The 11,990-nt window shown below is 33.9% G+C and overlaps 1 long non-coding RNA gene across 1 annotated transcript; it reads left to right on the top strand.

Annotated features, from left to right (window-relative positions):
• Positions 1 to 3,189: 3,189 nt before the first annotated feature.
• Positions 3,190 to 3,634, top strand: LOC142230449 (uncharacterized). The gene is made up of 2 exons (XR_012720690.1): positions 3,190 to 3,302; positions 3,388 to 3,634. It is a non-coding gene; the product is annotated as an uncharacterized LOC142230449 (long non-coding RNA).
• The last annotated feature ends 8,356 nt before the right edge of the window (positions 3,635 to 11,990 follow it).

The following is an 11,990-nucleotide window of genomic DNA, read 5'->3' as shown; positions in this document are numbered from 1 at the left end:
TGTCTAACAAAATTTCTTCAATTAGTCGATAAATAAGTACTTATATTTGGGTTTTGGCGTGATGTCAGCGTTTAGTTCAGTTAAAACTTTCTACAATTGCCTCATTTGTAAAATTAACCAAAATTGTTGTTCCTAGTGGTTTCACTGTTAATGTACATATTCACTTTATATGATAAAGGAACATTATCCTATTATGAATCAATTCCTATCAACAATAATACCTCCATTACTCATTAAAAACCATTGGACATTGATGGAACATGAATTTTCAACGATAATTTTATGGAAAATGTACTATTTAAAAACCGTAAATTAATTTGTTTAGCAAGCGTTGTTTCAACGTTGGCTTCCAACGCTGTTACAACGCTCAATATTTATAACCATCGTAAATTTCTGACTGCGTAGATACCGTATGCGTGAGGAGGCTTCTACTGCCTCAGAACTCACCAAAGTTGAACCTATGGTTATTGCGAGAGTCACCGATATCTCTGAAGAGGACATTCTTGATGACTCGATTGAAGCGGCTGATGTGACGGTTGTTGAAAATCTCGATGGTCCTACGGATCCTCCAGATAAATCTTCATCATTGTAAGGCTGCATGTGCTGCCTTAAAAGTTCTCCTGATGAAAGGGGACATAGATATAGTTCTTATTCAAGAACCATATGTTTACAAAAACAAAATATGTGAATTAAGTACTCCGGGGTTCAAACTATTGCAGTATACTGGTAATGATGTAAATCGAGCCTGTATAATTGCTAAAAACGAGCTCAATTTGTTTCTGCTTCCCTCAATGTGCAATACAGACACTGTCGTTGCAAGTTTAGAAATAGCCAAATGCAAATATTGGGTATCTTCGGTCTACATGGGACATGACAGGGAGATGCCTCCATATGCCGTTAAGACCTTAGTGGAGGAGTCACTGAAAACAAAGACGAAACTCATTATGGGATGCGATGCGAATGCACATCATAGTATATGGGGAAGTAGTGATACTAATGCAAGGGGAGAGTCGCTAATAGAGTTTATTTTGCGTACTAATCTGGTAGTTTGCAACAAGGGAGATGTCCCAACCTTTGTCACTAAAAACAGGCAAGAGGTTTTGGACATCACCTTGGCCTCGCAAGAACTAAATGAAATGATATCTGAGTGGCAGGTTTTAAGTGAACACAGCTTCTCAGATCATCGCTACATCAGTTTCAAATTTGATGTTCATATCACCAAGATCATATTTCCGCCAAATGTTAGGAAAGCTGACTGGAATAGGTATAGGGAATCGTTCAATATGATGATACCGGAAATAACAGAGACAAATATGAGAAATGTGCAAGATATCGAACACGCAGTGGAGCGGATTACTAAGGCCTTCAACATCTCACTGAAAGCTGCATGCCCTAGAGGAAAGCCAAGGGGGAAACATCGACCACCATGGTGGTCTACGGAATTAAGTAATATGAGGAAATCCTGCAGGAAGCTCTTTAACAAGGCAAAGTCCACCAGAGCCCCTGAGGACTGGGACGCTTACAAGAAGAATCTGAGAGGATACAAGCGAGAACTGAGAAAGGCTCAGCATAACTCTTGGAATGCTTACTGCAGCAGTATTGAGAATACGTCCGAGGCTTCCAGACTACGGAAGGTTCTAGCATCCACCAACTCCGCTCCAGGTTTCATTAAAACATCGGAGGGCAATTGGACAACGTCCAGATAGTGAAAGCTCACTATCTGTCAAAGAATACACAATCGTGGCGTTTCTAGACATCGAAGGGGCGTTCAATAATGTCCATCCGAGCTCGATATTAAATGGACTGACAACTCTGAATGTTGATCCATGTATACTCAGGCTCTTAGACGAACTGCTAATGAAGAGACGTATTTCAGCCACACTAGGGCAAGCAAACATACAAAGGTATGTGAACAGAGGCACTCCCCACACACAAAAAATTATCACCAAAATTTTTTCAATTAAACACTTAATTGAATTTGGAAACGGATTCAATTAATATGTTAATTGATTCAATTAATTATTTAATCAAATCCGAATAAAAACCAATTACAAAAATGATTGATATTTGTTACGTTTCCAATTAAAATATTAATTGATTCAATCAATTTGTTAATCAATTCGGAAATAATTTTCAATTACAAACGTGATTGAAATTTTTTCCGTTTCCAATTACACATGTGATTGATCCAATCACCTTTGTGATTGAAACTGAATAATTTTGAGCAATGGAAAGAGCGAAAAGAGAACAAGAGAATGGGTATTTATTCAACAATGTATGATGGAGAGATCAGTCTGTGGAAGTAACTCGTAACGAACGGTTGGGTTTTTGTTTTTCGCGTAAATTGAAAAACATGATTGGCGACATTCTGTCTGCTGCATTGAAAATGTGTGCATCATAAATATTTTGAACGCAACAACAAATCATAGCAAAGGGTTGAAATAAATAAAGTGTGCAACAACAAACGGATTCGTGGTAAAGGTTTGAAAAAAATATATGGCAGAACGCATTTGAAATTACCCGTGTTTGTGTTTTGTGGTATTGTAAAAATGAAAAACAATCTACGTTTATTGAAGGTAAGAAATTGTGAAATGTGAATACCGTTTTCCATTGAAGCCTGTTTACATTAAGTTGACTAAAATAATATATTTTTTATTCATTTCTTTTAGTGACCAATTTTATTTCGTGAAATGGACCAATCAATGCCATCAACTCCATAATTTTATCAAATATATAAAAATATGTTTGCAATAAAAAAGTGGGTACCTTATTGATCTTTTAAAATTATACATTTTTTTCACTCGTAGTTTTCTTAAAACCAAGAGCGGTATGGGTTTGTTGGAAGATTCACCTTTAAGTTGCGAAGTGGCGTTGGCATTCAATTGCATTTTTGTTTTACCTGCCTTTTTCAATTTGAACCCAAGTGGAGAGCAGTATATCTGATATATAAACTAATGAGCTGAATTATGTAATGGTAAAAAAGTTCTTTGTTTTGGATTTAAAAATATGAAAAATATCCGAAAATAATAAAAATATGTATTTTCCATTTATATTTTTTTCTATTTCCAGAATTTGCAAAGTATCATCACTATAATAACAAATATTACATTGCTTTCCCATTATTTTTGTCTTTGATTATTAATAGACGATTTTAATGTGTGAAAATTTTGGAAAGGAATTGTTACTAAAATTATATTACCCAGCTCCTTAATACACGTTTTTATGCTAAAAGACTACAACTGCAAAAGAAGATTATAAATCTGCAACCTGAAACTAAGAATTGAACTTGATATTCTATGCAGGTAATGTTTAACAAAATTAACTTTTAATTGAACAAAATTAAATTCGAATTATTCTGTTTACTTAAAAAACTTAAAACTAATTTAGCTTATAAGCTGCTGATTTATTGGAAATCTAGGCGCATCTACATATTAGAAGGAACATGACGACATGGTTATTATTATAAGGAAGATAATGATTTATATAATTTATTTTTTCACCCTATAGTTGTTATTGATAGTAGTTGTATTTGTAAGTTATGGTAGAACAAAACACAAATGACAAGAACCAAATTTATTTGTCTATTGCATAATTCAAAAAATAATAAAATATTAAATATGTTTTACAAGAAACACATATTTTCTTTTATTTCAAAAGAAAAAAAACTAAAAACGATTTTGGGGTCCCAATATATAAATTTTTTGATCGAAATTTATAGCCAATTTCAATTAATTATTTAATTGAATGAATCAAATAGTTGATTGATTTTTGTCGCGAAATTAATTAAAATTTTAATTGATTCAATTAAAACTGTGATTGAATTTTATGTTAAAAATCAATCACGTTTTTAATTGATTCAATCACACAATTAATTGATTCCGTGAAAAAAGTCAATTAAATTTTTAATTAAAAATCGTGTTGGTTTTCAATCAAAATGGGTGATTGATACTATCATTTTCGTGATTGAAGACATTTCAATTAAAAAAATGATTGAATCCGCGATTTTAGTGATTGAAATCAAAAAAATTTTTTTTGTGTGCAAGGAGGAGTTCTATCACCTCTTCTTTGGAATGTTGCTATAAACAACCTTTTGGTTTCTCTAGAAAAAGAAAGGATAAAAGTAGTGGCATACGCAGATGATGTGGCGCTAGCAGTCAGGGGAAAATTCCCATCCACAATCAGAGATATTATACAGAGAGCTCTCCGGATGACTGAGAAATGGGCGAAAGATAATGGTCTTGGTGTAAATCCAGCAAAGACAGAAATAGTCATGTACTGCAAAGATCGCAAAACTCCCACGGTTAGGCCCATTTCCTTAGGGGGTATTGAAATTCCCTTTAGGGAGTGTGCAAAATACCTTGGCGTTATTTTGGACAGGAAGCTGAACTTTAAGCTTAATATTGAAGAAAAGGCGAGGAAAGCAACGGTAGCTTTATACTCGTGCAAAAAGGCAATAGGGAAAAAGTGGGGACTAAAACCAAAAATTGTACATTGGCTATACACGGCAGTGGTTAGACCTATAATGCTATATGGTGTTGTAGTCTGGTGGCCGGCACTTCACCAGCCGACAAGTTTAGACAAAGTTCAGCGTATGGCGTGCTTGTGTATCTCAGGTGCATTCAGCAAGACAGGAACAAACTACCTTAATGTCATACTGCATCTATTGCCTTTAGACATTTTGGCCAAACAGTTAGCTGCAACAACGGCTGTGCGGTTGCGCGAGCTATCGCTGTGGTCGGAAAAAAGTTACGGTCACAGTTCGGTACTCAAAATAATGCCAGATGTGCCTAACGTAGTGGATTACACTTTGGCGAGTCCACTTTTCGACAAAAAGTTTGAGACTCTAATTTCCAACAGTGAGGCGTGGTGTACACGGACCCCGGGGAATAAAAGATATATAGATTTCTACACTGATGGCTCCAAATTGGATGGCCAAGTGGGTTTCGGAGTATATTCTAAAGATCTGGAACTTCGAATAGCGAAAAGATTACCTGATCACTGTAGTGTTTTTCAGGCTGAAATATTAGCAATAAGAGAGGTGGCGAATTGGCTGAGAAGTAATGTTCCAAAAAATGTGGGCATTAATATATACTCAGACAGTCAACCTGCAATAAAATCCTTGGACTCTGTGTTCCTCAACTCGAAAACGGCCATCGATTGCCGCAAATCTCTCAATGAGATGGCTGAGCAGTACAATATTCACCTAATATGGGTGCCTGGCCATAGGAACATACCGGGGAACTGCGAAGCGGATGAGTTGGCAAGGCTAGGGACTACCTTACATATTCCAGGGGAACTAGAATTTGTTGGTATGCCCCTAGCTACCTGCAAGCTCATGCTGCGTGAGAAGGCTGTTATGATGGCAAATGTTCGATGGGAGAATTGCAAGGGTTATAACGACACCAAGCAAATATGGCCCCATTTCAACTTAAACCGCACACTAGATATGCTAATGTTCTCGAGACGTCAGATATCACTCCTGATATCTGCTATAAATGGTCGCTGCCTGATAGGCGATTTTGCAAAAACTATTGGCGCGAAGTATAATGACTATTGTATGAGCTGTCATGATGCGGAGGAAAAAGAATCAATTAAACACCTCTTGTGTGAGTGTCCTGCATTTTGTGTAAATCGCAAACAACTTTTAGGAGCATATAGCTTCAGATTACTGGCGGATCTGGAAAACGTTAACTTAAGCAGTCTGCTAATATTTTTGGAACAATCTGGTTGGTTCAACAAAGAAAAATAATCAAGAAGGTTCAGCGGTTAAAACTAGAAGTGCCCATATGTAATAGGTACTTTTAGTTAATGTGGTATCACAATGGACTGAATAGTCTAAGTGAGCCTGAATCTTAATCGGGCTGCCACTTTAACCTAACCTAACCTAACCTAGAAACAGTATTTTCTATACGATTTGCCTGAAATTGAAAATCTAGAGGTATTTTAGGACCACAAATTGGTGTGTCGACAATGGAGTGTATCGGTCCATGTTTTGGTATAGTCCCCATATAGACCGATCTTATTTCTTGAGAGTATAGAAACTGTATTTACAATCCGATTTGCCTGAAATTGGAAATCTAGAGGTATTTTGTGTCGAAAATGGTGCCCATATAGACCGATCCCCCGATTTGATTTATTGGGCGTCTAGAGACTGTATTTTTTAATCCGCTTTGCTTGAAATTGGAAATCTAGAGGTATTTTACGACCACAAAAAGGTGTGCCAAAAATGGTGAGTATAGGTCCATGTTTTGGTATAGTCCCCATATAGACCGATCTCCCTATTTGACTTCTTGAGCTTCTAGAAACCATAGTTTTTATCCGATTTGTCTGGAATTGGAAATTTAGAGGTATTTTAGAACCAAAAATAAGTGTGTCAAAAATGGTGAGTATCGGTCCATGTGTTGATATAGCCCCTATATAGGCCGATCTCCCGAGTTTACTTCTTGGGCTTATAGAAATCGTAGTTTTTATCTTATTTGCCTAAAACGGGAAATCTAGAGGTATTGTACGACAACAAATATATGTACAGAAAATGGTGAGTATCAGTCAATGTTTTAGTATAGCCCCCATATAAACCGATCTCCCGATTTTACTTTTTGGACTTGTAAAAACCGTATTGGTTGTCCAATTTGCCTGAAATTGAAAATCTGGAGGTTTTTTAGGACTGTAAATGGGTACGCAAGAAATGATTTTATTGTTTGAGATTCTAGAAATCGTGGTTTTTATCCAATTTGCCTGAAATTTGAAATCTAGAAGTATTTTAGGACCATAAAGAGGCGTGCCGAAAACGGTGAGTATCGGTTCATGCTTTAGTATAGTCCCCATAAAAACGATCTCCCGATTTATTTTATTTTTATTTATTTATTGAGTTTGGGTTTCTAGAAATCATAGTTTTATCCAATTTGCGTGTATCAGATTTAGTTTTTATCGGTCTATTTGGTAAGGCCTCCATATACACCGATTTCACTTCTTGAGGGTATAGAAGGAGCATTGATCATTGCTTGAAACTTAATGTCAAATTTCCATATTTTTCTTCTCATAATCATTTAAAAAATGGGGGGTGAAAATCTGCAGATTTTAGATTTCAAATTAAGGCAGGTCTTGATAGGTAAAACACTTACAATAGATGTTAATGATTCCTCTAAAGCTCAAACAAAAGTAGTTCTTATAAATTCTGTGGTGACCGAAGCAGGCAAAAAAAAAAAAATTCTGTCTTACACCTAATATACCATATTCCTATCACCAGTTATTGTTATGCTTTTGCTGTATGTTACACTTAATTTCTTTTGCAAATCTCTGTGCTCAATGATCATCATTTATTCCTCATTCATAATTTTGAAACAATAACAAAAACTTGGTTCACTACTTTTCATTCATTTTTGTTTTTACGCCTTCATTCACTAATTTTTTGGAGACTTTGTATGCATTTGTCTTTTATTTTTTTTTACAATTACTGGTTACTAGCTTTCATTCATTCAGTCCGTTTTTCGATTTACATAAAGAAGTCGCAAAAAATTGCTGTTTGAATTTTTTCAAAAAAAAAAAAAGAGAACAATTAATGAAAATTCGGAATTTCGTGTGAATAAATAGATGTTTAAAATTAATTTCTTTTTAAGAAATAACAAAAAGTTGGAAAGATAATGTGGCAAACTCTATATGTGAACAAATATAATGAATATCAGCTATGCTAGTGTTTTGACCTAACTGTCAACGAAAATTTCCCTTTCAAGTGGCAACACCCGTGTACTAAATCATAGCATAATTTTTGACATTTGTCATTTGTTTAAATTTTGGCCTGAACCGCAGCTTCCACGTTGTTTCACCATTTTAAGAACTTCCTTTCTGATCAAACCTCCTACAAGATAACATCAGTAAAGTTTCAGTGAAATCAAGTTTAATTAATTTAATCAGAATAATATTGGAAATCATCGAGAGTTTAAACGTAATCTCCACAACATACTTTTACACATTTTCTAAATATTTCGGAGAAAGGTATGCATTTTTGATAAATTAAGTGATTTTTTTTTTGAAACCAATAATCTAAAAGACACCTAAATTTCTCAGGTGACAGTTTCCTCAGAAGTGGCTATTCTGAGGAAGCTAAAATCAAAGCTCCAATCAAATTTGAGGAATTTCCATTTAAAATATCCGAACGAAATTGTGGAAACTCCCTTCAAAAGCAACCACGTTTTCGATTAAATTTTTGGATAAACCCACAAGCAATTTATACGATATGGATTCCAAGACACCAGATTATAACTTCCTGGATTGACAAGAATTTGCAAATCCAAAATTTATGCCACCAGCTTACAAAATTCGGCATTTCTCCCAAATTTTCACATCCACGAGTTTGTATCGGAAAAGGACAGCTTTGCAGAAATCGACAGCTTTCAGTCCCACTTTGCCACGAAATTTCAATCAACCCTATTTTGCTCAAATATCATCAACTCATAAATTTTCATTCCGAAACTGCCTAGAATTTCCTGGATATAAGCCCTGCTAAACAACATTCTACATCATTTGATTTCGACCAAAAGCTCTAAAAACCGCAGATAATGGAGCTAGTTAAATTTAGCGATTTTTAGTTTCCGCATTGATTTCCACGTAAGGGTGTTTGTTCAAAAACGACTAAGAAAAAATGATAAGTCATACATTCAAGTAAATTTGAAAACTTTGCACGTATGTAAGAAATGGATTTAACCAACATTTTGGTATTCATCTTTTCCTATCGAAAATGTTTGTTCCATAATGGATTTTTAAGTTTAAAAATCATATTTTCTAAATTTCGTAAATTTTTCTTTTCACAAAAATATGTTTTATTCGTAATACTTTTTTATCTTAATTTATCAAATTCATAAAAATTTTGAATTAAAATGAATTCCTAGAATATTTCCATTTTTTTCATAAGAGTATTAATTTTTAATCAGAATTTACTGAAAATCATAATTCGTAAAATTACAATTCATTTGCATAGTATGAATTACTATCCTACAATTTAAATTCAACATATCATGTTGAAATTTTGGTAAAGGCAAAAACTAAAAAAAAAACTGAACGTGTATGACGTATCACCCTGTAAATCTTTTTACAACAAACCTACGCAAAAATATTTCTCCAACATTTCATTCATAGTAAAAATGCTCCAGCAATAACAACAACAGCAAAACTGAAGTGAGGAAGGCCTTCATCATTATCGTGCTTGCTGGTAAGTCCATTAATAAAAACAAATTACATACTATTTTTGCAAAGGTTTCTTTATACTCTCTTTTATCATAATAATCAAAAGAGAGCAATGACATGAGTGGCGCTGATATGATGATCACTGTTAGATATAACAGATATATGTAAATAACCAAAATAACAAAGAAATGTAAAATTTACTCGCTCTCATGATTTTGTTCGGTTTGATTGTTATTTTCTGTTAATTCGTTATTTTGCCTTCACCATTTAAAATATGTTTTGTTTGATATGTTAACCCGTTGAAGACCAACATAAAAAAAAATATAAAATCGTAAAGTTTTTCATACAATGCATAACGAAAATTTATAACTATATATGATATTATAACACGATATTTGTTTATTATCTCACTGTAATGAATTATAGCCATTCTAAAAATTCTCATTAAATATCGTATAAATATAAAATTTTCTAATTATACTCATAAGAAATGTCTTGAATAAATATTTTAAATTTTAAAATGAATTTCTAAAGTTAAAAAAACAGGATGTTTTCTTGTAAGAATGTGAGACAATAAAGGTTTGAACAGTGTTCCATTAGGGGTTCTAAAAGAAATGTATGCCATTAGAACAATAGGTAGGTGCGGGTTATGAGGCATTAATCTCTTTACCATCTAAGAGATTCTATAGGCGAAATTTTTGATACTTTTGATTTCATCCCGGGTAAATTGATGAATATTAAATTTCATTTGGTTTTAGTTTCAGGTTTGTAAAGATTTTTAATTTTTTTAACGATATTCGATTTTATTAATTTTAAAATAGATTCATTGTTAGATTTTGATCAGGGAGTCTATAATAATCTATGTAATGGAAAAGGATATTAATGGAAAAGGACACGAATCCCCCCACCCGACTGTACAGCTAGTTTTTTTCAAAGGCTCCCGCCGTCATTTTTCCATTTTTATGCAGCGATGCTTATTAGACATATTTCGATATAAAAGTGGCATCGAAAGTCCTTTTGGTCTTTCTTCTACATTACATAATTTGGCGCCCAACGTGTGGGGCCCGAAGGAAGGCAATTTAATGTCCTTTTGGCTCTATTTTTTTCTTATATTTTTTCCATTTTAAATTTCATATTGTTTATTGTGTTTTTCAACGATTTTCAGTGAATAATTTTCAAAGTTCTTCTGGACTTTAGCATTTTGAGGCAAGGCCACGAATTAGCTAACCGATGAATGTTTGTAAATGCTTTCAGGATTTTTGTAGAAATTTCACTTTTATTTTCTTTAAATACATGATATTTATTCCTTTAAAATTTAATTATGTTGGCTTAGTTATCTGCTTCTGACGATCATAAGGATTTTGTAATTTGGTACCTTGCTAATTTACAACCGATGTCCGTCAGATTGATTTTGAGTGTGTTTTATAAAATCTCAGCAGGTTTGTCTGGTATTTAAATATTTTTTGGATTATCTATCGTGCCATAGACCAGTTTTTATAGTATCAACAATTTCGCTATTGTATTCCTTTATTGTCAAACCATGTTCTGAAAAGAAAACATCCGTTTAAAATTCTGTTTTGTAATACTTCATATTTTCCCAAATTGTTTCCAAAAGTGTTTACTTTTAGTGCGATTTGACGTGAATATAAATTACATTTTTTCTCAGACTTAGTCAAACTTATTATTTCAAGATGACGGAGCGTAGTCCCCCTTCATCTAATCCAAATTTAGCCCAATCTGCACAAACTGTTGTGGAGGCAGCTAATTGTCCATTATGTAACGAATTAATGTCTGAAGGACAGGAGTGCTTAATTATAGATGAATGTTCACATATGTTTCATCGAACATGTATTGAAAGTCATCTATCTACTTCTGGCGATTGTCCTGTCTGTAATAGATCCTGTGAGTTAAGTGATCTACGAAAATTAGTTATTTCATCGAAGGCTGCGCCTTCAAGAAAACCTTTCAATAATAAAAATAGGGGCCGCGGTGCTTTTCATAAAACGTACAATACACGTAGTTCAAATACTACAAATAGAAATTTGTTCAATGAGTCTCAATCTAATTGGCAAGATTTGAGCTTAGGAGCTCACGGTGGTCAAATGACTACACCAGACCGTAATGCTAATCTTGGATCTTTACCCAATCCAGTTCAATCTACTCAGATCAACTATGAGGAAATCAATAGAGTGATTGAGAATAATTTAACTCGGATTTTACAAAATTTTAATTTCTCACAGAATATTCCACCAAACACTAATACGGTGCACAGTGGTAATAGACCTCAAAATATAACCACAAATATACCAAATTTAATTGATGTGAACCATCCAAACCCAAATTTACGTCCAAGTAGTTCAGATAATGTTTTACATTCAGTTTCACCAAATAATTTTTCTAACGCCTCAAACAATTTTATACCACCAGATCGTGTTACTTCTGTAATACAAAATTGGAATTTAAAATTTGATGGCTCATCTACAGGTTTGAGTGTAGAAGAATTTCTCTATCGTGTCAAGACATTGACTAGAGACAATTTTAGTGGAGATTTTTCTCTGATTTGTCGTAATTTACACATTCTATTAAGTGGCAAAGCACGAGATTGGTACTGGCGTTACCACAAAAACGTCGAAGTTATTGTTTGGAACCAATTTTGTGATGCTATTCGAAATCAGTATCGTGAATTTAAGACCACGTACGACATTAAAGAAGAGATTCGAAATCGCAAACAAAAACCCAATGAAACGTTCGACTCCTTCTTTGAAAGTGTTTCATCCATTGTGGATCGTTTGCAATCTCCGGTCTCTGAA

The sequence above is a fragment of the Haematobia irritans genome, chromosome 3, assembly GCF_050003625.1.
Source record: "Haematobia irritans isolate KBUSLIRL chromosome 3, ASM5000362v1, whole genome shotgun sequence".
In the NCBI taxonomy this organism is placed as follows: Eukaryota; Metazoa; Arthropoda; class Insecta; order Diptera; family Muscidae; genus Haematobia; species Haematobia irritans.
The sequence above is the reverse complement of the archived record's forward strand: the minus strand, read 5'-3'. Positions and strand labels throughout refer to the sequence as shown.